General features: G+C 50.0%; 1 protein-coding gene across 1 annotated transcript in view; it reads right to left on the reverse strand.

Moving 5' to 3' along the window:
• RNF43 (ring finger protein 43) overlaps positions 1–26324 on the reverse strand; it is a 52359-nt gene that overhangs the window by 23933 nt on the left and 2102 nt on the right. The window lies entirely within an intron of this gene.

The following is a 26324-nucleotide window of genomic DNA, read 5'->3' on the forward strand; positions in this document are numbered from 1 at the left end:
CGGCTGGCGCGGTGCCCCGGGGGCAGCGCTGCCCGCTCCCCTCCCCCGCGCTCCTCTCTCCGGCCCGGGCCAGGTGCAGAACAAAAGGAAAAGGACTGGTCTGGCTGCGGCCGCAGCGCAGGGTTTGAAGGTCAGGCGCTCCCGCACGGCCGGGCAGCCCCGCGGAGGAGCCGCAGCCCGAGCGCGGCGCGGGGGCCGCGCGGAGCTCCCGCGCGGGCACATCAAAGGCTCCTCCGCACCGCAATAACCGGCGGCCCCTTCAGTGCCGTTTGAACTGTTTACAGACCGAGTTAACGATTACAGGCAATGTGTACCTTGGCTGCTGCCCAAAATTCTTACCCGCCCGTCAGATATTATCAAAGAGCCCTTCACTGCTGGCCTGGAGTCCTTCCAAAGCGCAGCGCCGAAATGCCGCCGTAGAGGAGGGGCCCGGGGCGCTCCGGCGTGAAAGCCAGGCTGGAAAGTCACGGCTCTGCCCCCCGAGGTGTCCCGGGGGCCGAGGCCGGGGCACACGGCAGCCCCCGAGCGGTGCCCAAAGCCCCCGTGCCCCCCGGGCTGGGCTCTCCCTGCGGGGCATCACCAGGGCTTTGCTGAGCGCTTTACCCGAGGGCACCCACGCGGTCCGGCCGGGCGGGTGTCCCTCCCCACCCCAGGTCCTGCCGTCCATCCCTCACCTCGACACGCACAGGTTGTGTCAATGCACAGCGCCAAAAGCGCTCCCAACACCCTCTGCCTGAGAGTGCGGACAAGAACAAACCAGGGGCTGCTAGATTAGATAAAATCGCTTCCATTGTTATTTGTAGCCAGAAAAATGCAGGTGGAGGTATCAGGCCTGGATAGACCTGGGGTGGAAAACAAGCCCCAGCTCTCTGGGGCAAACTGCACCAGGTCTGGAATTCCCGCTGAAACGGAGGGATGAAATCAGGAGCTGGCAAGCTGCTCTAATTACAGCTGAGTAACACAGAGCCACATTCAGGCAGCGCTGAGGCTGCGGAGCAAACGCTTCCGAGCAGGAAATGCCGCGGCTGCACAGGAGGGTCCGTCCTACCCACGCTCCTGCACCCACCGCAACCTGGGCAGGCTCAGCCACAGCACAGCTTGATCTCTGTGCCCTGCTCTGCCCCTGGAAGGCTGTCAAAGGCAACTTCCTAAACACAACCAGGAAAAAAAAATAACGTCTCCACTTCATGCAGAAACATGTCATCTCATGGCCCATCAGTCCCCTTTACCATTGAATTTTAGGCTGTAAAATGCTATTTAATACTGTTCCCTAGACCATCTGCAGGCTGTGCTACTGAGGTATCACCAAACCATCATTAAAATCCTCTGCTTCAGTCCTTTCCAGGCTTTCAAACTCAGCTGCACCAGCAGCAGGAATTGATGCATCCCATACCTACCAGGAGCCTGGCACAGGGGTGCCATCATCCCAAAGCTCCTGGTACAAAAGGCAAGGTGATAAAAACACGAAAATGTCTATTAATATTCAGCTCCTGTGTTCACAAAATGAGCCATTTTGTCCTGCACAAAAGTAAAGCAAAAGCATCTCTTCTACGAGCACTCAAGGGATGGAGTTTCCAAGGGATGCTTTGCAGAGAAGGGCTCGTGCCTTCACAGGGTGCCATTGAAATATGTTGGATGTCAGCAGGTCTCAGGCACAAGGGCAAAGATTGAACAACTAAAGGAATAAATTACTTGCTTTTCCCTCACACACTGTCCCGGCCTCCCGTTGTTTTGTGGCTCAGATGAAGTTTTCTTTAATAGGGATGAGAGAGTGGCTGGTTGGAGGACATGAGTCTCTCACTTGTTGGATATTGTAGCATTGCCAGGAGACAGAAATGTAGATGCAAATATATTTGCTGTGATTTGACTCAATAAAACTTGCTGGTACAGTGCAGAAATTGGTTCCTCCCACGCTTACTTGCTAAGACATGAGTTCAGGCCCTCTGGGATCCGCAATTCCCGGGCTGCTATCGATGACATCACTGCCATCCAAGGAGCTGCAGGAATGCCGAGAATGCAGCTCGGGGCTCCTGGGAATGCTGAGCTCATCGGCTGCTCCACGAGGCACCAAACATGGGGTGCCAGGGGCCAAGCCCTGCCTCACTTCAGCCTCCCCCTGCCAATGTCCACGTGCTCCTCTCGAGGCCACACAACTCATGGGCACGTGTGGTTGCACCAGCAAAGGTGGAATTGTCTGAAAATTTCTTTCACTGATGTCTGCAAAAGCTGAACAGAAACAAGAATTTCAGCACTGGCACATGGGGGCAGACCCCAAATTGATGTAACCCTGTGATCCAGGCAGGAACTGATGCCCAGGAAGTTCCACCTGGACAGGAGGAAGAACTTCTTCCCTGTGCAGTGACCCAGCACTGAACAGGCTGCCCGGGGAGGGTGTGGAGTCTCCTCCCTGGGGATATTCCAGAACCCTCTGGACACAATTCTGTGCCTTGTGCTCTGGGATGGCCCTGCTGGAGCAGGGAGGTGGCACCAGATGCCCCACTGTGGTCCCTCCCAACCTGAACCATCCTGGGATTCTTGTGACTCTCACAAGCCGGCAGAGACCATGCAAAGAGTGATCTTCTGCTTGGTCTTCCATTCTGGATACCTTGCCAGGATTACTGGAGTTCCTGCTGTGGAGGGTGTACCCAGAGCAGGGTGATGAACAGCCTGAAGGATTTCACAGACACACCTTGTTCCTTTTTTACAAGTTTATACTTCTTCCATGACATTCCCTGCAACTGATCTCCACAAAGGATTGCAGATAAACCAATAACTATTTTTTTTTTGACTGGAGATAATTTCACAAGAGACTTCCACCAGTGAGTTCTATCTCTAAGGAGCTCATTTGATCATTACCATCCTTGCCACATCCTGGGGAGTCCAAGCACTTAAGACCACAAAATCTCAGAACATTTTGTGTTGGAAGGTACCTTAAAACTCATCTCATTGTGTCCCCTTGCCATGTGCAGGGACACCTTCCACTAGACCAGACTGTTCCAAGGTATCACAGACATTCAAAGAGCTGGGCTGGCATGCTGGAAGGAGCTTAAAGCAGGTAAGCATAAAACTTATCCCTTAGTTTCAGTCTCCTGGGAGCCTCTGAAGACTCCAGCATTCATCACCAAAGGGCACATCTCCACGTGGAGGTTCTTAGGGATGAGGATGACACAGCTCTTGGCCCAGGACTAAAGAGGCTGAGGCCAAAGAAGTGGAGACATTTCCATTTTCAGGCACCTCTGCTGCCTCTTGGAAGGAGAGAGCTTGTTCTCCCAGGTCCCATCTCCAGAGCCAAGCCTGGTCCACACAACGTGGATTTGCAGCTCTTTTTGCAGAAACCAAACTCCTGGTAAGTTGTGCCTTGCTGGCATCGACGTTCCCATGAGGAACCTGCTGAAGTGTCTGCTGCTCACACTGTCTGCAAACTCAGGAAGGGACAATCCTTCGTTACAGCTCAGCTGATTACTTCCCTGGTCCAATCCAGTTGATTTTCCCACCAATATTCCCTAAAGTTACACTGAACAATATGCATTGGAACTGTCCAGTGCACCAAACCCTTGGCTCCCTCGAGCAATTGGCATCCCCATCTCTGGGCAAGGACAAAAAGCCATAGTAGCCCAAACCTTGGAGCCTGCAGAGCTCGGCCTCGATGCTTTCCATGGTGTTCAGAATCAGGGCAGCACTTGAGAGCACAAGGATAAATCATTAACAAGTTATTATTGTTCACAGGTATTTTTGGCAGGAAACCACTGAGGTCAACTTGGACAAACCTGGTGTGTTCAGACTGGAGGAGACTGGGGGAGACCTCATTGCAGGTACAACCTCCTCAGGAGGGCAGAGGAGGGGCAGGCACTGAGCTCTGCTCTGTGGGGACCAGGGACAGCACCCAGGGAAGGGTTGGGTTGGATCTCAGGGAATGACTGGAGCTGTGTCAGGGAAGGGTCAGGTTGGATCTCAGGAAAAGGCTCTTCCCCCAGAGGGTGGTGGGCACTGACCAGGCTCCCCAGGGCAGTGGGCACAGCCCCAAGGCTGCCAGAGCTCCAAGAGGGTTTGGATGATGCTCTGGGGCACAGGGTGTGACTCTTGGGGATGTTCCTGTGCAGGGCTGACGGTTGGACTCTGTGATCCTTGTGGGTCCCTCCCAGCTCAGTGATTCTGTGGTTCTGTGACCCAGCTGTTGTGCAGTGGGGGTGGCCCTTTTCCTGGAGGAGCATTCAAATCCTCCTCTAACTCTAAAAAATAGGCTGGAAGTGACCTGAATATAATGGAGATGGAGGGTGGCACAGCCCCTCCTCCCTGATGCCGTCCCCATGCCCTGGGAGCCGCTGTGGGCACAGCAGAGCTGACAGGGCTGTTCATCACAGCTCCCCTGGCAGCGTGGGCAGCCTGACAGCCCACACACTCCTCCTCCCTCAGCAGCCCCACAGCCTCCCAGCTCCCATCAATCACTCCTGCTACCAGGGCTGGGGAATTCCCAAAGAGTGCCGCTTCTCCCGGAGATCTGCCCAGGGATGGCTGTTTCTCATTCTTTGGGAGCCTGCAGAGAGGCTGCTTCTGTCCAGCTGTATCAATCACTCCTTCCTCCCCAGCGAAGCTCCGTGGCTCGGTGAGCAGGACAATGCTCCTGCTGCCTGCAGGAGTGGGGATGGATCCATGTGCTCTTTGCTTCCATGGCCATCAGCGCCGGCAGCGAGCACTGAGAGCCCTCTCCGTGGGGAATATCCCGGAGGCTGATCCATCCTCACGGCTCCCGGTGCTGTCAGACCCTCCAGCTCCATGGAACACTGTTTATTCTCACTGCCATTCAGCTTCCTGCTCGGTGGCCAGCTGGCCACTGACCCCACTGCTGCTTAGCTGCTGTAAATCCAGTGCCAAAGGACACTTCCAGAGCACTGGGATGTGGCAATCCCTGCCAATATGTGGATGCGGTTGTTTGAAAGTTAAGCAACCAAAGAATTTGGATACCAACAGCTTAAAGGCTGTGGTGTGTGCTCCTGGCTGGGAGGTACAACCCAAGCCCTCAAAGCCTTCCAGAAACTGCCATGGCTTCAGCCCAGCTGCTCTGGTGGTTGCGTGCCCAGGATGGCTTTGGTGGTGGGATTTTTTACTAAGGAAATGTACTTTCAACTTTGACATTTAAAAACTGCCTTTTGTAAGCACAAAAAAATGCCTTTCCAAACTCACCAACTTCTGGACACATTCATGGAAGCCAAGAAAACCAGTCAGGGGAACTGAGTGCAGCTCCTGAGCCAGCCCACACTTCCATCTGTCCTTAGAACATATTGAATCCACCACTGCTGACCCAAAGGGACACAACTGCTCTCCAGAAGCCTCAAGCATGGTCAGATAATTCAAAACAGTTCCTCTGCCCAGCCTGAGGTTGCCAGTCCCTCAATTCCATGTGTCCTGGAAGTGGGAGCTGTGCCTCCACCTGGAGGCCCTTCCTCTGACAATGTTCCTCAGCAACCTCAAACTGCAGCTGTCTGAGCCCCAGATTTCCCTGAGCTTTGAGAATGTTTTGCTTTAAGAGGCTGAAAACACAAGACCTGGGCTACAAACAAGACCATAATCTGCAGAGAAATAGTAGAAATAGAATTTGGAAGTAGTTGGTATTTCCATCACTCAAGAGGACACTCTGTGATAAAAAAGGCAAGTTCTCCAACTCCAAATCCCACCACAAACCATTTGTAAGTGATGGCAGATGGCATGAGATGCTGGTGGCAGCTGTGTTTTGGAGCCTGCACACTGCCCTCGTGTGTTCCACACTCCTGAGGACAGGCCTGACATCTGTCCTTGCCAGCTGCAAGGCCAGCTGTGTGCCAGGAGCACTCTCAGCACCTCCACTGGCAGAGACAAACAGAAATCTCCTGGTCACCCCCATTTGTGTGCTGCAGTTCTGCAAACTCCACAGTCCTCCCTCCTTTCCCCAGGCTGTCCCACAGCTCTTGAACTTGGTGCTGATGAGACTTCCCCACAACATCCCACTCCTCCATCACTGCAGAGAAGACTCATGACAGGGGTAGTACCCAGTGGGGTTTAACTGGATTGGTTTTTCCCTGGAATGATGATCAACAGTGTGCAAAGAAAATCCTTCTGAGTCTGACACTGTTGGCTCTGAGGTACAGGCTGAGCTACAACCCAGCATTTCAAGGATCTTCATGTGATGGAGCACCCAATAGAGACTTTAAATCCAGTCACAGGAGCTGCAGGAGTAACAGGATTCTCAGCTTACCATGGCACGTCCTGGGGATGCCCCAACCCTTTCTTTGCAGGGATCATTCCAATGCTGGCATTTCATCCAACCTAGACCTGCACCAAGGGCTTCACTGACTCTGGAGTGCCCCAAAAATTCACCTGCCCTCTCCCAGCAGGTCTGTTCCACTGGCTGCTGTTCTCTGCTTCCACCACCTCCAGGCTCCAATTCCCTGGTCCTCCCAAACCCCTTTCATACCCCAGGACTGGGGATGAACATCGAGTTGGTTATAAAACAATTTCTTTTGTTGATAGAAAATTCTTTGCAGGGCGTGAACAGCAGGAGAAAGAAAGGGCTGCTCTGAACTTCGAGCTGGCTGCGAAGCCCCGAGGGCAAGAATCCGATGCCTGTCTTTGAGGAGCACAGGCCTGTCTGTACAGGCTGCAGGAGCAGCCAGCCCAGGAGAGCTGTGTGTGTGTGCAACTCCAGCAGCACAGCCCAGCCCCTGCTCTCCAGGCAGCAGGAGGGTCAGGACCAGCCCCAGCTCCTGCTCCGAGCACCTAAAATGGCTTCGCTGCCATTTGCACCCCACAATCACAGCAGGGGCTGAGCTGGGAGGGACCCACAAGGATCACGGAGTCCAACCCTCAGCCCTGCACAGGAACATCCCCAAAAGTCACACCCTGTGCCCAAGAGCATCATCCAAACCCTCCTGGAGCTCTGGCAGCCTTGGGGCTGTGCCCACTGCCCTGGGGAGCCTGGACAGTGCCCACCACCCTCTGGGGAAGAACCTTTTGCTGAGATCCCACCTGACCCTGCCCTGACACAGCTCCAGCCATTCCCTGGGTGCTGTCCCTGGTCCCCACAGAGCAGAGCTCAGTGCCTGCCCCTCCTGAGGAGGTTGTATCTGCAGTGAGGTCTCCCCTCTGTCTCCTCTTCTCCAGCTGAACACACAAAGTGCCCTCAGCACTCACACACTGCCCCTCCAGGCCCTGAACCATCTTTGTGCCCTCCTTTGACACTCTCCAATGGCTCAATCTCTTCCTTACATTGAGTCACCCCAAACTGCCCCAGTAGTGCAGGTGAGGCTGTCCCAGTGCAGAGCAGAGCGGGACAATCCCCTCCCTCACAGCAAAGACCTTGTCCTCCCCACCCCATTAATGTCCTCTCACAGAGCCAAACCTCCTCCCCATCACCTCCCAACCCACCTGCCCCCCACAGCCTGCCCTGCCTCCCTCATCCCCACTTGTCCTTCACCAGCCCCCTCATCCAGCCAAAAATAAATCCTCTCCTACTGCTCAAAACTTCCTTGTGAGTCCCCCAGACCTGGAAGAAATTCTCCATCCTCTGGGATCTCAGCTCCCTAGAGGAGATGTGGAAAGACTCCAGGAGATGCCTGGGAGGAGTCTCAGGTACATCCTGGAAGAAGCTGTTTCCATGAAAAGAGAAAAACCATCTTGGAGAGCTTTCCCTGGAGCAGTCTGGGGCTGCTCCCCAGAATTTCAGCTCTTGAAATCAAGAGATCAGCACTCCAGAAGGCTTCCTCTTGTCATCCTTGAATTCCTGTGGTCCCCAGTGAGGCAGGGCAAGAGGTCCTACAGCTGCTCCCTAGTTGTTCCTGGTGGCAGCTCCTGGGTTGGGGGTCTGCTCATCCTGGTGCCCTCCAGCCCACCCAGCCACTACAGAGCCCTGGGGGGGATTTTCCCATTCCCTGCCTTTTCTGTCATTCCTATCCTTTTGTTCCAGCTCCCCAGTCCTTGGGTGAAGGATGCCCTGTCATTAGTGCAGCTTCCAGCTCCTGGTGGTCCTGCTCCAAAGCCAAGGTGGGGAGGAGCCTGGGATGGCCACCCCCCTCTCCCCACCACACTGAAGGAACCCTCCTGCCCGTTTCTCTCCCTCGTGACTTCACTCTAAATGTCACCTGGTACCTCCAGTGCCACCTGACACCCCTCTGTGCTGGCAGGACACGAGGGGCCGGCAGGGAATGCTGCAGGGAGCTCAGCCAAAGTCCCATTAGGAATGTGACGGGAGCTGAGAAGAAAGCAAAGGGTGTGGAAAAACAGGGAGGAGGAAGATTGTTTTGGAGGAGAATAGGTCCAGAGCTCTGGGCAGTTTCATTAGAGGAATATTAAGTAAATGAGTCAGAGCTTGCGGTGCCTGAGGCTCGGGAAAGCTGCCGTGGAGCGCAGGGATGGCAGGGAACAGGAGGTTCGTGGCAGGCTGTGTGCACATGGAATTCAGCCCCAACACAACAAGAGGAAACTTGTTGCCTGCCTGATGCTGTTATTACCATCTGCAGAGATCAAGCGCTGGGGCTCCGTCTGCCCCAGCCCAGCTCCGGGGCAGCGGCTCCAGGAGCCTCTCCCAACCCCTGCACATCCCAACCCCTGCACATCCCAAAGGCTGAGCTCCTGGAGTCCATCCCAACCCCTGCACATCCCAACCCCTGCACATCCCAAAGGCTGAGCTCCTGGGAGTCCATCCCAACCCCTGCACATCCCAAAGGCTGAGCTCCTGGAGTCCATCCCAACCCCTGCACATCCCAACCCCTGCACATCCCAATCCCTGCACATCCCAACCCCTGTACATCCCAAAGGCTGAGCTCTTCAACTCCATCCCAACCCCTGCACATCCCAAAGGCTGAGCTCCTGGGAGTCCATCCCAACCCCTGCACATCCCAACCCCTGCACATCCCAAAGGCTGAGCTCCTGGAGTCCATCCCAACCCCTGCACATCCCAACCCCTGCACATCCCAATCCCTGCACATCCCAATCCCTGCACATCCCAACCCCTGCACATCCCAAAGGCTGAGCTCCTGGAGTCCATCCCAACCCCTGCACATCCCAACCCCTGCACATCCCAAAGGCTGAGCTCTTCAACTCCATCCCAACCCCTGCACATCCCAACCCCTGCACATCCCAATCCCTGCACATCCCAACCCCTGCACATCCCAAAGGCTGAGCTCCTGGAGCCTCTCCCAGTCCCCTGCACATCCCAAAGGCAGTGGGCAGCCCCCCTGGAGCAGCACCCACACACTGCAGTGCTCTTGCAGATTCCAAAAGGCATTTTGTAGGTCAGGTTTTATGTGTCCATAGCTGGAATCTGGGTATTGAATTTTTCTCTTCTTAATTCCTGCATCTAAAAACCTGAATATTGCACTGATATCCAGCAGGAAAGGATGCTCTGGGTGCCAGCAATCCCTGGGAGGGTAATCCCAAGGCCAGGCTGGACGGGGTTTGGAGCAACCTGAGCTGGTGGAAGGTGTCCCTGCCCATGGCAGGGGGTGGAATGAGATGGGCTTTAAGGTCCTTCCATCCCAAACCATTCCATGATTCCATCGTTCTATCAATAAATGTATAACATATGCATGTCTGTATCTATACAGGTATATATACAAATATACATCTGTGTGTACAGATATATATATAAACATTTACTTATATTACCAACACAAATTCCAAGCCTGAAGTTATGAAGGGCAAACCAAAATGCCTACTTTTAATTGACAACATTAATTTCATAAACAGCTGGGAAATTCAAGGTAAGGAAGTTAATGCAGAGGATGTTGTAACCACAGAGGTACAGGAACAATGCAGTGGACTGGACTAATATGTATTTAATTGCATGAAGGAGTTCCAAAGAGCTATAGGTTGAAATTCCATGGAGAGTATGGGAAGAAGTATGAAAGCTGCCAACCAACCACAAATTAGATTATTTCTCTAACAGTGCCCATTATATATTCAAAATTTCCTATTGCTAAGGAAAGGAATAAATAAATAATAATTTTAAAATACACTCTCAAAATAGTAAAAATATAAGATAAGGAAAATAGTTAGAAAAACATTATAGAAAGCAAATGAGAAGGTAAAATATTTCTGAGAGAGACATAAAATGTTCAGAGATCTGCTTGGAGAAAAGCTGCACCATGGCAGCCAGGACTTCAGCTGGACCCTAAAGGGAAGGAGAACACCAGAAGGAAAAGGCAACCTTTGGAAAGTGGAACTGGAATCCAAGGCTGAGCAGCAAGGGCTGTAATTCTGACAACTGAAGGAGACCAGTCAAAGGAGCAAAACATGCCAGGGGCTCCCATGCAAACAATAAAGCCTTTTTCAACATCAGAAGCAGGGTGCCTATTAGTGAGTCTCTGTGGCCAACAAATAACTCAGGGAATGAAAGATGCACTCCAAAAATATTTGCAAGAAAAGCTGAACGATTTGTTGGCCTCATGGGCCACTCCAGAGGGAGGCAGGAAGTTCCCTTGTGAAGTGTTTCAGCACGGCCATAAATTACTTGGGAAGGGGGAAATTAACGGGGTGACAACATTGGCAGATGAAACAGAATTTTTTCTGAATTATCCAAATCTCCAAATCCAATTTATCCCATCTTGGAGTGATTGGAAGACTTGAAAGAAGGACCTCAGGCTACCTAGAGGATGGTTCACTGAGGATGCCAACAGCTCCCACCTCCTGCCAGGCTCCTGGCCACACATTCCCAAGGCTTGCCCCATCCTTGACTTCTCCAGGAGCTCATTCAGCTTATGAAAACATCAGCAAAATGATCATATTAAATAAAATTGAGCATTTTCTGCAGTTTGAATGAGTTGGACAGGCTTGGGAAAGGGTGTCATAAAGTCTGGGGCCACAGCAGGAGAGGGATGAGTTATGGCATGGAAACAGGGGCGGGGGGAGCAGGAATTTGGGAAGAAGAGAGGAGAGCAAGTGTTCCTCAGCAAGGAGCCACCAGCTGGGATCAGCCACACCTGCAAGTGCTGCTCAAAGGGCTCTGGAATAGAAGTGAAATTCTCTATCAGGTGCACAAAGGGATGTCCCTGGGAAACAATCATGCCACCTTCTCTGGGCACCCTGTGCCAGGGCCTGCCCACCCTCACAGCCAAGAATTCCTTCCCAATATCCCATCTAAACCCCTCCCTGTCAGTTTGAAGCCATTCCCCCTTGTCCTGTCCCTCCAGACCCTGGTCAGGAGTTTCTCTCCACCTTCCCTGGAGCTCCTTCAGGTCCTGGAAGGCCACAATTAGTTCCCCAGCTCTCTTCTCCAGGCTGAACAATCCAAATTGATCATTGCTTTATTACTCCTAAAAAAACCCAAAGGCAGAACCTACACAGAATTAAACTCTTGACTCAGGCTTTCCTCCTTCCTCTAAACCTGGCTCCAGGCTTTGATGTCAAACAATTAAACCAAGCAGGTGGTTTAGCAAGGCTGGGTTTGTCATGGGTATCTCTGGGGGAGGCTCTAGAGGAGCTGCCCTCACCCTGGGCTGGCTCAGCCTGGCTCCCCTCCCTCCCCAGCACCTTTGGGAGCTCACTGGGCACCTCAGCAGAGGGAAGGGGAACACCACAATCCCTGTTTTCTTGACACTGATACAAACTGACTGAACACTGGCCCAGCAGGACTGAAACAGCATGAGCAGGCAATAGGAAGAAGGAGAAAAAGCATTATCAGCTTGACTTTTGTTCAGTTATCCCAATTTACAGCCTTGGTTTCTCATTTGAGCCTGAACTTCCTGGCAATAACAGGTAAAAGTACATTGCACTGCTCTGTCCCTGCCAGGAGCCACCCCCTCACTGCCAGGGAGATTCCACCCTGGTTATCCCGGGATTTTTCACCAGGCAGGATCAGGGCACTGAGCCCTGGGGATGCAGAGCAGAGCTCAACACTGGCCCAGCCACTTTAAGAGAGGGTATCACATCTGGCTTCAAGAGACAGAGTTGTTTCCTTGTTTATTTGATGTAGAACTTCAATTACTTCGCTTTTGTCATAAATTCCTTTATGGTTTGGATCTCACATACACTCAAACCTCTTTCTTTTTTTATGTTGCTCTGCAGCACATCACACCAGTGGCAAGCACTGGGGTGATAACACCTGGATTGAATTTTCAGGGGTTAAACGATTTCAGGGAAAGAACTTTGAAAACCTGAGAGAAACTCAATTCCCACCTCAGTGGCTGCTGATGTCAAATTTCCAGGCATCTGGTGAGCAGCTCTGTTTACACAGGTTGTGTCTTTGGGGAGTGAGGTGAGAGGAATTAGTGCTTTGATTTCCATTTGATGCTCTGGGGAGGTTCTAATGAATTACCTGAGATGACAATATGATTAAGTGAGGGCTCTGTGCAGTGGTGCACATGGGCTGTGCACTGAGATCCTGATCCCTGCCCAGAAGAGCCCAGGAATGGGTCACTGGAGAAGGCAATTACTGAAATGAAGGGAAAATACAGAGAGATTCTTATCTTGTTAAAACGTGGTGGAAAACAAAGCAAAACAAACCAGTGAAACCGAGAGAAACCCCAAAGATATCAACTTACAGGTGCAGCCTGAGTGGAAATGGCAGATGTATTTCCTCTGTAAGTGTATCTGAGAGACAGTTCAATTCCTGAAATGACTCTGAACTCTGGCAAAAAAATCTGAATATCCAAATTTAAAGACAAAAGCAAAGTTACTTTAACACACAGAGTTCTCCCCCTCCACCAGTGCTCACAGAGAACACACCACTCAGCTGGGCTTTGAGCAGGAAAAGAGTAACTTCTAAAACACATTTGATAAACAGGATATTTCAGCTCGTTTGTTACCCCAAGATGTTTAACTTCTCAAGTGGAGAGAGAAAAAGGAGTTTGGGAAAGGTTTTCTTAATGAATAATTCAGGCTTCAAACATTGATGTGGACAAGACTCTACACAGTAAAACACCCAGAGGTGAAGAATAAATCAGAAAGGCCCTTGAGATGCTCACACCTTGTTCTGATCTCTTCACCTTGCTCTAATCAATTAAGTGTAATCATTTAATAACTACCCATTAAACTGGGAAAGTCAGTGGAGTGCAGAAACTCAGATTGCTGCTTTCTGCAATGCTGCTGTAGATAAGAAACACCAAGTCCTGCACCATCATAAACAGGACCTGCCACCAGCTCTGATGTGTCACCCACAAGGGAAATGGACATTTTGGTGTGTCCAGATACAGCCACAGACACCAAGAAAACCCAAGAACAAAGAGCTCAGAAAATACTCAAAGGATGATGAGGGACTTGTAGCCTTGAAAGCACCGACTGTGAAAACAACCAAAGGTCAGTGAAAGGACAATATCATGATGAAATAACAAATTAACATCCCCTGTCAGCCTGATATCATGGTCAAAGGGTCAGGTGTGATCCTCTGAGGACAATTCAGGCTGAGGAGATCGAAGATCACAGAGATTGCCACAGTGGATTAAAGGAAATCCTTAACATACACCCCAACCATGGACTGGTCTGCACAGCCAAGAGGCACCCAAAGTGTCCCTGATCTCTCCAGGCACTGTGATCCCTCCTCCAGGACACACAACAGCTACAACTCAACATAAAATTGTCCTTCAAATCTCTGCCAACACAGATACATCCAAAAAAACCCCCAAAGGTCTTAAGATTGAGCAGCTTTCCCCAGGGAAGCACTGGAATACTCACAAAGCCACCCAGTTCTCCAGCCCAGCTCCTTAAAGCCACATTCACACAGATGCTTAGCCAGAGTTTGTAAGGTATTAAAAGTCTCTCAAAGTTCTTAGCATGGTCAACAGAATTAAACAAACAGGAGGAAGTTTGCCTTCACAGCAACGCCGGCTCCTCAATCCCCACATTGCTCCTGTTTACTCAAAGCTCTGTGTCCACCCAAAACCACCACCTTCTTCCCCCTCACTTCGTCACTCAGGCACAGATTCCTGCAGTGGGAGAGGGAAGAGGTTTGCCAGCATTGAGCAGAGCTCTCTGGGATGCACATTGTCCATGTGTGTGCTTGGAATGGGAAGCAGGGACAGACTCCTCGTGGTGCCCCTGCGGCTCATCCCACCCATGGTGGGACAGAGGCTCCTGTGGGTTTGTGCTCTGCACCTCCACACAGCCCAACTACTGCTCCTTGTCTTCTCCTCTCCTTTAAATGACAGTCCACATCCATATTTAGGTGAGGAACTCCAAGCAGTAATTCCCTCTCCCCACACAAAGTGGGCAGGGGCATCTCAAGCAGTTTTAGAGTTGTCTGCAAACCACAATCCACCTAAGTTGGCACCATTCCTGGAAGCATCAGCACTGGCACAGAGCTCAGTGGAGCTCCACAGGCCATGCAGGTGTCAAGAATGGAGAAGCCTCTGGAGAGGCTCCTGAACAATGTGGCCTTTGGTGGAATCCACTGGAGGCCAGAGGCACAACACTTGGGCATGAGCACAACATCTGATACAACACGTTATGCAATTACCAGGATCTCTGCACCTCTTTATCTCCCAGTTCATGAGACCAACGAGCAGAGGCCACCTGGCAGGTTTGGCTCTGTGGAGATGAGAAGTTCTGCTTGACATCAACCTCTGAGCAGACAAATTCCTCCATCCTGAAGGTCTGGGGGCAAAAGAAGAGCTATTTTCTGGCTCCAGTGAAGCTCAGATATGACCTTGGGAAAGCATTTCAGACACTTTATCTGGGAAGGGGCACTAAAGACACCAGATATTAGAAATCCTTCCTCAGAGGTCCTTCTTGCCCTCTGGCAGAACTCTGTGCTCCCAGGAAGGCACATTAGGATAATAAAGGAGCTGCCATGGGCTCAAGGTACCCTGAATGGGGAGATCCTGCTTCAGATCTCATGCTGGGATAGAAGTCAACACACTTTTACCAAAGCTCCCTATGGAATTTTAGGACCACGGGGTCGAAGAAAATTGGGAATCCCTCAGATGGGCAGGAAGGGCTGCCCAGGTTCCTGCACTGGTGCAATCACTGCTCACCAGGCCATGCAGGACCCCTGACACACAGGGATGAGAAGTCCAAGAAGAAAGAGCCACTACTGAGCACCAAAACCTGGAGGGAAGAGCTCAGGGGAGGGACTGGAGCAAAGGTCTTGTCCTCTGTGCAGGTCAGGCTGGGAGGATGGGCAAGCTCCTCTGCTCCCTGTGACTTCAGAGCTTCCTCAGCCTGTCCCAGCCAGACCAAAGCCTGCAGCATCACCATCCTGCCTTATCTTGCTTTCAGGGAAGAAGGATGAGACAAGCATCAATTAATCCCTCAGGCTGCAAAATCCAGAAGTGTTTACCAGGAATCCAAGGAGCAGGATGGAGCCAGGACTTGCTGGCACCTGAGGAGGTCAACTCTGCAGAGCTTTCTTTGTGCACAAATAGCTGAGCTCAGAGTCAGTGAGGGATGGGGAAGGTTGTGCCTGTTGCAGTGTCTCCACAGAGAGCTGCCCAAGCAGAGCAGGGCTGGGCTGGACAGCTGGTGCTGAAGGTGGGGGGCTCGTGGCTGGAAGGTGTCCTGCAGGAGAAGCAGCACTGTGGATTCAGACCAAAGGTCCATCTAACCCACAATCTTTGCTTTGACAGTTGCTAACAATGGACTTCTGAAGAAGTAAAACCAGGACAAGCTTGTAGGGCTTCTCCCCAGGACACTCTTGGAGCCTCCAACATTTTATAGACTCCCTGAAGCAAAACTGGGACTGGTTCTCTCACAGCCATTGCTGGAGCCTTCCCCCTTTCATTAGTTCCAGTGGTTTCTGCACCTCTGGAAACCTCCAGCACCCACAGAGCTCCTGCAGCGAGGGATTTGATTGCACATGTTAATTGCACAGTGGCTGAAGAGTCCCTTTGAACTGGGCCCTCAGTGGCTCTGTGTCACCTTCATACTGAGAGACCAACAGCCAACCCCTCTTCCTGACTCTGGATCTTCCTCCTCTCACCCTTTGGCTGCCTCTTTTCCAGCCAGAAGAGTATTAATCCAGTTGCTCCTTGGATGGAACATCTTATGCTTTTTTTGTCCTCATGTTCTTCTCCAAACCTCTTCCACCACAGCAGCAGCTTTTTCAGCGCTGTGGGGAACAGAACTTCACACAGGATTCAACATGTGGATGGATCCTGGATTTTCACAGGAGATTAAAGACATTCTCTGGTTCATTCTCTCATTTCATGTTCATTTTTTGTCTTCATGACAACCACCAGGTTCCAAAGTGACATTTGCACAGACCCATCTGTTGCAATCACAAGATGTTGTGGCAATGGACAGACCAGAGCCCGTCACCTGAATGTGAAGAAATTACAGATTCTCCACGTTCTCCTGAAGTGTTTGGACTCATAAGGTCCTTCTGCAGTAGCTGATCCTTGTGTTCATTCCTTCTAATCAATCCAAGTGTTGGAAAGCTCCAGAACATCCCCAAGCACTCCATTCCCATGTGCTCTTGGTCTCCATGAAAGCCTTTGCATTTTGGAAATTCAGCTGGACCTGCCCAAGTGTTGAATCCACGACCCCTCGTTACACTCACATTATAATTTCTGTCACCTTCCTCCACCCAGCTCTTCCAACACACTGCTCTGGGCCCAGAGGAGAACTGGAGTCACCTCAGCCACCATCCAGGGACTTGAACCAAGAGTTCACAGACAAGTTAATAGTTGAGTGATTTCATCCTGCCCAGCTCTTGGGTGAGCACCACCTGATCCCGGAGCCCGATACCGTAATTGTGTCTATCTGCAGCACCATCTCCTCTCCAGACATTTCAGCCCCAGACAGATGAAAGCACAAAGAGAATTGCATTCATTTTTCTGCTGGCAGGTCAGCTGCCCTAAGTGCATTTTTTACTCTTCATTTTTTTATAAATTCTACAAATTGTCAGGCAAAATGTTCTGCTTCTGATGTGACTGAAGCCAGTCTGGGATTAGTTTTTTAGACTTTTCAAGCTATTTCTCTTCTCCTCTTTCCACTGTGTCTTTACATACTTTTAGTTTGGGGCTTTTTTTCTCATTTCATCAAATTTCCTGCTTTTTCAGGATGCTTTTATGTATTTTCTTACCCCTCTGTTTAGGAATCCTGATATCTTTTTATCAGAGATACATTTCATCTTAATTCCAACTGTAGTGTCCTCAAATACTCTGATGCCAAGGTTGTAACTCTTAGTTGCCCTCTCAGCTTCTTTTTAATGGCCTTATTTGAGTTCATGTCACTCCTTTCTGAATTAAAACACGACTGGGGATGATTTTTGGCCTCTCTCTCAACAACCCTGCACACAAATAGCACAGGATTTCCAATGGCACTGAGTGGCTTTTCAAGAGCAGGATTTTGGAGGAGGGGTTGGAAAAGGCCAAGGCCACCAAAGCTCCTCCTTTCTGGCTTCCCTGGAGGGTCATGGATGTAGGTGCTGCCCCATGATCTCCTTCATCCCGTAGAACTTCACGGCCCTCTGAAGGCTCTGCAATGTCAGGTGGGCCCAAGAGGTTCCACCCAGGTGTTTTCAGCAGGAGAAAAAGTTATGGCAAGGAATGGCCAGCAGGGACCTGCCCCACAGGAATTCCTCAGTCTTTGTGTTGTGCAGAAAACCACCAGGAAAGAGGCAGCCAGAGATGGAGATGAAGGCACTGACTGCCACAACCAGGGGCCACTGGCAGGAGTGATGAAATGGAGATTTCACAACCAAAAACCAACACAAGTTATTTGAGGATCTTTTTCAAAGTGGGGGCTGTTTGTCCACCACCCAAATCCAACGTGCTCCTCCAGGGAGGGATGTGCTTTGCACAGCTTTAGGTCCTCCTGAGGGACAAAACAGGGATCAGAGGTCCTCTGGAGGAGGGAATGGGAAGACCAGATGGTCATAGAAGGATGGAGGACAGCAAAGTGTTGGAGGCAAACGATGGCAGGCAATGGCCTAACACATTTTGTGAGCTGCCAGTGGTCAAGAAGAGCACATACAGAAAAATAATGAGAATAAACATCATTCCAAGCAAAAAGAAGGATGAAAATGATAAAATAAAGACACTTGGGAGAGCAGATGAGGAGAAAAAAATGGCTGAGTAGAATTGTATGACCTGGGGCATCTTATGCTTATGTGAATGAGATGAGGTGAACCAGAGGGTGACACAGAGACATTCCTGTGGCCCCAGGGAAGTGTCTGGAGAGGAGTCTCCAGTGCTGGCACTCGGGGACCATGTGCACCCACAGCATGGCTGCAGAGCACGTTCCATGCTATGTCCTGTGTTCCAGAAGAACCTTGATGGAGCAAAGGAATAGCTGAGGTACAACGTGACAAGAGGAAGAGGATCTGAGGTCCACTTGTTTTGGAATAAAACTGTCTGAAGTAAATAGAAGTTATGAAGATTATTTCACAGGGGCCCAGGACTGGAGCAGTGACAGACACACATACCATGTGAAACCATCTCTCCTGCTACTTTAAAACAGTCAGAGCTGGGTTTGTGAAGCTGCATCTCTACCCTGGGTGGTGGTGGAGAGAGACCAACCTGCCAGTCCTCAACCTCTGACCCAAACATGCAGGAACCCACAGCAATTGTCACAATTCACTTTGTTATTTGACTTTCAAACCCTTGGAGATGTTCCCTATATTGAAACAATCTGAAAGCAACATTTTAGTGCACAGAAATTAACTGAGGAGAGAACCAACATCCTCTGCTCCCTACCCAGACCTCAACTTGCCTCTTCTGCTCTACCATGTGGTGATCACCTCCTTCCTTCTCAGTTCTTCACTGTGCCTGCTCTGCTCTGTTCTTGGCCTTTGTAAGAACTGCTTCACACCTGTGATGGGACTGGAGTGCTGCTCATTTTTGAAATCTGGACCCACCTCAGTCCCAGGGTCACTCTCCCCAAGTTTCTGTGCTGGGTGTTCCCTCCCACAGTGATGCACCCTCAGCCATGTGCAATCCCTCCTTCTGCACAAAGGAACAGGGACCAGCTGCTGCTGAGCTGCCTTGGAAGTAGGAAGTCAAAGCCCATTCTTTCCTGTAATTTTGAACTGGGGTTTGCACAGCTTTTATGAAAACAACAGCAATTTTAATCCCTAAACTGCTCTGCTGACATTCAAAAGTAACATGTCATAACCAAACTTGGTAAAAAAAAAAAAAAGCTTTTAATTTGCTTCACAGCTTTTATGGCCAGAGGAATTAATGCAGCTCCCCAGCCAGAACTGCTGTATTTGACAATCCAGTGCATCTCTGCCACTGCCCTGATGCTGAGCCCAGTAATAAGCATTAGATTAACCCATTTGATCAGTGGAGACCAAATTACTGAGATGGAGAACAAAAGAGAGATCAAAGGGCCACTAATGCCCTTAACTAGCCCCTTCAGGGATGGGGAAGTGAGGAGGTGAGAACACATCCGTGGGTCTGGGCAGATGATTCAGATCTCAACATGCAGAGGAAGAGGCTACACACCCAAAATTTCAGAGAATTGGAATGGGGTGGCTGCAGGGGGGGAAGAGAGTCCTGCCCTGAGCTCTGGCAGCACCCGAGGGACCCCCAGCACCTGAGCACGGCCAACCCCAGGGCCTCCCTCTGCTGCCTTTGAACACTGACCTACATGTTTCAGCGCCTTGTTTTGAGGTAAGGCCAAGCCTTGATGCTCCTAAAAACAAGATGAAAAGGTCCCAAGACAACTCTTGGCCAACTCCTGGCTGAGCCGTGCTGGCAGCAAGCCCAAGGCTCCGAAGCATGAGATGTGATTATGATTCCCTAATGCAGCCTGAGAGTGCTGTGGGCAAATGAGAGGCTGTGCAATTCTTCCTGCTCCTCAGAGCCAGGGAGATCAGGGGAAAAGAAACAGATATTAAAGAAGAAATCACAGAACTCAAAGACAGAAGAGACCACCATGACCATCCACGCCACTTCTGTCCTGCTGCAGCTCAAGACCTCAAAAGGAAGGAAGCCCCAAAGGGTGATAAAACAGAAATTTGGGTTGCTCAAAGTGTGATACATTCCCCTGTACTCAGGCTCAGTTTACAACTCTGCTCTCTTTGTCACCCAAAGTTTCACCTACTTTGCTCTTGGCAATCCCTGCAATGTGGACTTTTATGATACTCAGGATGACAGACCTGAAGGTCAAACTACACTGCCCTTTGCCCATTGCACTTACTTGTTACTTTTTCCCTTTTAGGTCAAAAATGGATTGTTTTCAGACTAAGACTTTTGGGGAAAGTCCACAGAAAGCTCTTAGGTCTGTCTGAGAGCTCTTGGTGTGGGAAAACACAGAGAAATAACACACAGAAATGCACATCAATATTTGTCCAAAGCAAAGTCTGACACAAAGTTTGTGCCACACTTTGACAATTCTGAAAGTTTTCCTTTAAAGATCAGGGATTCCCACGCAGTTCAGAACAGCCTTCCATAATCTGTGGGAAATACCTACCAAAGCTTTCAGAACAAGAAGTCCTTTCTCTAATGGGTAGGACCATTTCCCCCCCAGTCCAGCCTGGCTGCAGCCTGGAGACACCACTGAGGCCTGTTCCCCTTCTCCAGGGAGCTCAGCCCTCTGTCACCTTATCTTTGGGAAATGTCCACTTGTTCCCTGGATGTGTTCCAGGACAGGGGACGTGGCCAGACGTCCTCTGTTGAGTGTCACTCACTCCAGCCCTGTGGATTCAGCCTCCTGACCACGGCTCTCTGCTCTGCTCCAGCTCACTTTGTGTCTCTTGTCCATCAACCTCCTGATCCATCACCTTGTCAGTGCTGAAAATCTTCAGTTCAGGATCAATTGATGCTCACATGTCCTAAATAATCCTCCAGAACAATGACCAGCACCAGATGGTGCACTGGGAAAACTGGGAGATGGAGGTTTAAAGTCCTTTAAACTCCTTACACAGAGAACAGTTTCCTGTCACATGTTTTCTGGAGGAGGAGAGGAGAAGACCATGGAAAGCTCCAGCTCAGCCTTTATACACCCAAAAGAGGGATGGAAGTTCAGGAAGAGCCTCTGAGCTCAGCTTTTCCCAGCAGCTCATTCTAGCTGAGGCTCCTTCCTCTGCATCTGGATTTTATTTGGTTCATCTTCCAACTACACTTAATTCCTGCACCAACACCAACCCAATCTACACTGCAGGTTGGACTGGACACTCTGCCAACCCTACCCTTATACTCTACATCTAGTTCTTAAGAGATCTCTTTGGGCCAAGTGGTTTCTTGAACTGTGTTGGGTGATGGAGCCTTCCTGAGGCCCTGCTTGGTGTGTTCCCCAGGTCAGCTTTCACTTTCAGAGAATCCCACAGTGGTTTGGGTTGGAAAGGACCTTAAAGCTCATCCAGTGCCACCCCCCTGCCATGGGCAGAGACACCTCCCACTGTCCCAGGTTGCTCCAAGCCCTGTCCAGCCTGGCCTTGGACACTCCCAGGGATGGGGCAGCCACAGCTTCTCTGCCCAACCTGTGCCAGGCCTGCCCACCCTCACAGGGAAGAATTTCCTCCTAACACCCCATTCAAACCTACTGTCATTTAGTTTGAAGCCCTTCCCACTGGTCCTGTCCCTCCAACCCAGCTAAATGTTCTCTCTCCATCCTCCTTGCAGGGTCCCTCCAGGCATTAAGTCACTTCATTAAGTCACCCCCAAACTTCTCTTCTCCAGGCTGAACAATCCCAATTATTCCCAGCCTTTCCCCCAAGCAGTCCTGAGCCACATCTAAAAATGTTTTGTATTTTTCCCCTGACCTGTATGAGCTGTTGGTCACCTCAGAGCAGATTCCCCCTCCCAAGGCTCGTGGCAGAGCTGCACTTTTTGGGCACTGGTTTTGCTGGTGCTGCAGTCAAGCCAAGTGGCTCCACTCTCGCTGCTGGGGAGGCAGTTCCTGCACATTTCTTAACGCCAAGTCAAGTCTGTGTGCTCGGTACGGGCTGTTCCAAGAGGCAGAAACTGCTGCTTTGAACTCGCTGCTATTGTGCTATCTGACCACTTTATTCACAGGTAATTTAAGTCCCCATTATCATTTGCTTCGACTTTCCCACTTCTTTGATCTCTGTCAACATTATGCACTCAACATCCTTTTGTTGATCCAGGAGCTGGTAGTATAGAAGAATATACTAATATATTTACTTTGGTTTGGGTTGGGAGTGTAACCCTCTGTGAGCTGGGAAGGAGTTGATTGTAATTCCAACTCTGCATGTCCAGGGTGATGATCCCGTTGGGTTCCCTGCAGCAGTTCCAAGGGTTTCTTATCACTGCTGTTACACACACCACACTCCTCTGACTGGATCTGGGATTGATTTTCAGCTTCTGAATTGTACACACCACCTAAAAAATGATGATTTTGGCTCCTCCTCTGATTTTCACTCATTCCACCCTAAATGGATCAACCTGAACGATTTTAAAATAATTCTCTGGGGGCCAAGAAAGAGGATAACCCTTGGGTTTGGGGTTCAGAGCCTGCAGGGAGCTTGTTCTCAGGGGATTTTCTTCAAGTCTGCTTTTATTTTTTGTGGATGTTTTCCTGGAGTCCTGAGTTAAAACAATGTGCTCAGAGGGTAAGTGAAACTTGACTTTCTCCTACAATCACCTCATTACGCAACCACTGAGTTTGGACAGAAGTGGAACAAAGTATTGTGAGACTTGCAATAAATAGTTTATTTTATGCATGTTGGGCAAACTGGTTATGCACTTCTGGCTGTCAGTGGGACTGTGCCACTGTCCCCCAGATCCACAGGAATTTTCTGTGTGTGCACATGTGAGGTGACTGGGGATCACTCTGCCCTCTCTGTAGTACTGTGAGGTTATCCAGCTCTTTTTAAATATCATTATTTGGGACTTTTCCCAAACTTTTAACACTGTTTTCCAAACACAAGGCACAGAACTAGAGGCTGTAGCAACTCCTGCCACACCACACACACTCAGGGAATGATCCCTCCCCTGTGTACAAGAGTGGGGTAATTCACACCCAAATAAAGAGCTACTAATGCTCAGTTTTAATGGTGCTTTCTTTGTACAATGTCCTAAACTAGACTTTAAGTGATGAACTATTTCTCAAATAAAAAGGGTTTTTTTCTTCCACAATTGTATTTTCATGTGAATTCTGTTGTGATTGGAAAACTGGAAAAATCTTAACTCTTCCCTCAACTCTCCCCAGTGATTCCCTCCTTTACTTTCCAATGCATTCCTTATTTTCCCATCTACCTTCAAACCAACATCAGCTCTCTCCAGTACCAAGCAGAGACTGAGACATGGGCAAGAGGGAAACTGGGACTTATTCCTCAAAAATCAGCCAACAGAGCAGCAAAAGTATCAAGAGAAGAGGCTGAAAATTCCCCTGAGCAATCCTGTGGAAGGGAATTCACTGCAAACAGCTGCAGGAACTGCAATTCCAAATGCACACGGAATCCTGAGCTGCTCCAGGACTGCCCACTGCCAGTGGGATCCAACATGCTCCTTCCAACCTCCTTGTCTGAAGGGTTTGGTTCCTCTGTCTTTAATACAGGAGCAGTTTTTGACACCCATGGGACTTTTCCCAGCAGTCCAGGCTCCTGCAGTGGCCAACAGAACTCACAGAATCCTGGAATGGTTTGGGTTGGAAGGGACCTTAAAGCTCATCTGTTTCCAATCCACCCCTGCCACGGGCAGGGACACCTTCCCCTATCCCAGGTTGCTCCAAGCCCCATCCCAGCCTGGCCTTGGACACTTCCAGGGGTGGGGCAGCCACAGCTTCTCTGGGCATCCTGTGCCAGGGCAGAGTAGGTATTTTTTCCTACTCTAAACTTCCTAAGCTAAACTTCCCCCCTGGAAACCACCACCGAGCTCCCTGTGGTGCTTCCCACGTCCAGCAAGAGTTAAAGCTCAGAGCAGGTGCTCTCCCAACAAGCCTGAAGATGATTTCTGCAAGAAGTCTGAGCTGTTGGGTTTTTGACCTATAAAGGCTTAAGTGGCTCTGCCTGCTTGAGAAATTCCTCTCCCTTTGCATCACACACTGCACTGGAGTGCCCGAGGTGGGAACACTGCCGGGGCTCAGCGGGCAGGGGCGGCTCCCTGGCACCTTCCTGCTCACCCACCACCGGGCAAGGCTGGAAAGCCAGGGCTGTCCAACAAAATGGGTCACAGGAAGGAGGGGTGGGAGGGACAATTCAGCTCTGGGTTAGTTTATTACAGGAAAGAGGATATTGTTGAAGTAACCTGCTACAAAGTCCATTTGTGGAGGTGATCCTGGAAAATAAGGGCACAGAGAAAGGAAACCAGAGAAGTGTTCTGGTAGAAGGGCCTTTGGAGAGGCTCCATCAATGATGTGCAGGACTGTCTACATTAAATGAGGAAAGTATTTCTAAAAATATATTGACTAGAGCATTGTGAGGATAATTACAAGTAAAAGAAAACTTGACTTGACCATAGGGCCACCTCTGCACTGCTGATCCTTGAGCAATCCCATCACACCCCTGGCTGAAGGGAGCACTGCTTTGGAAACTGGACTGGGCCATCCATGCCCCTTTTCTTCACTGAAGAGCTGGACTTGACAAACCCTGTGGGTCCCTTCCAAGCCCAAATATCCCGTGATTCTGCTGAAGGGCCTTTTCCAAGTTAAGCTCTGCACTTTGTGTTCTGGAAGTGGTGGCCAACTGCATCTTGCAGGGTCTGACACAACCAACACCTCTTCAAAAATGCTGTAAACCCCAAACTTCTTAACTCCTTAACTGCAAAGATGATAATGCTATGTCCCTAAATTACATTTAAAGAACCAATTGTGCAGGTGTGTGTGCACAGCCTGAAGTTTATTTAAGCAGGAGTTGCAATGACATCAAAGTGAAGCACATGACCCAAAGTTTTTGCAAGATTGGGATGTTGACAACCACGTGCAAAAAGAGATGTTCCAACAAAGCCTAATTCTGGTGTATTTAATATCCAGCTACCTAAAAGCAAACTCAAAACAATTCCTTCCATAAATTTCTTACCTATTGTGTTCCTTAAGAGTTACACCCCCATTTCCCAGTTTCCAGAGGCAGGAACCCACAGGAGGATGGGGAATCAAGGAACTTCAGAGTCATTTTCTATTCCAGGTTTCAATATTTAGCAGCAGAATTAGCAGCTCCCCCCCTGAGATCTCCAGGAGAGGTCACAGGTACACTTGACTGAGCTTTCCCAGAGCACAGTGCCTGGCACCGGGCAAACATCCTGCTGCAGGAGGCACAGCCTGACCCCCATCCTGCCGCTGCCACCCGAGCCCAGCCCCGCGGCACAGCCCGCGCTGGATTCTGTGGCACACGGACTGGGAGCCCTCCCTGCACACTGAGTGGCCAAAACCACCCCCGGGGCAGGGCAGTGTCTGTGCACCCCAACCCTCAGGGCTCCCCCTGCCACCTCCATCCCAGGATGATTTTTAAAGGATGCAGCTGGACTCTCTTCACAGCTTTGTATTCCAAACGCTGGGGCTGCTGTGAGGGCACAGAATTCCCTCTGGGTGTCCTTTCGTTTGGTCACAAACCTCCACACATCCCCCAGGAGAGGTTATTTATCATCCTCCCGTTTCCAAAAGGTCCCCCCCTATACTTTGTGCTCAGTTGCAACACCACTGTAGTTTTTGTAAGGAATAAATATTGACTTTCCTGGACATTGCCTCACGACAGGACAGGACCTGGAGTACATTTGTCTAAGATTTTTTTTTTAGCCTGGTAATGTAATTTTATAGCAGAGCTTTAATGCTGAGGAGTTCAAAAGGTGTGGAAAACCAGCCTTTAGACATGTCACAAATTGCCCATGTGCATTTTCAGACAGGTGACCACATTCTAAAGCTGCCTCAATCATATTTCTTTTCTTATAAAACTACACAAAAATTATTACTTTAATTTAAGTTTCCAAGCTACAAATTTAATTAAGATTTCAACATCACCCATTAGGAAAGTCCAAAGTGGCAAAAGCCATGTGAAAATTAAGATTCAATATTAATGAAGGTTATTTTGTAATTTTTTTGTTCTCAAGAATAAAGCACACGAATTCCAGGCAAATTACCCACAGAACGGGGAGAGCACACACGAGATCCCAGGGAATGAGCTCCAAACTCGGCGTGTGCAGGAGATGGGGCTGGTCAGTGAATGGCTGTGCAGCACCTGCACCTCCCAGCCAGGGGTTCAGATGCTCTTCCCTCAGCAAAGGTCAGAGAGCAGCATTAATTCACTTATAAAAATACCTGCTGGGGACATCACTGGAGCTGCTGTGTGGGTAACACTCAACTTTCAGGGACTGGCAACAAGGAGCAGGGTCAGGGCTCCTGGTGGGCACAGCCCGGATGGGTATTGGAGCTGGAACAGCAAAGGATGCAGAAAACCTCAAGGATTTCACAGGAAAAAATACTAATCCCGTTTTCTATCAGATGTTTAACGTCTCAATATGTGACTCGACACACTCAGCTTTATAACATCAATTAAGATATGAAACAATCTCCATGGAATCAGC

The sequence above is a fragment of the Pithys albifrons genome, chromosome 21, assembly GCF_047495875.1.
Source record: "Pithys albifrons albifrons isolate INPA30051 chromosome 21, PitAlb_v1, whole genome shotgun sequence".
NCBI classification, from domain to species: Eukaryota; Metazoa; Chordata; class Aves; order Passeriformes; family Thamnophilidae; genus Pithys; species Pithys albifrons.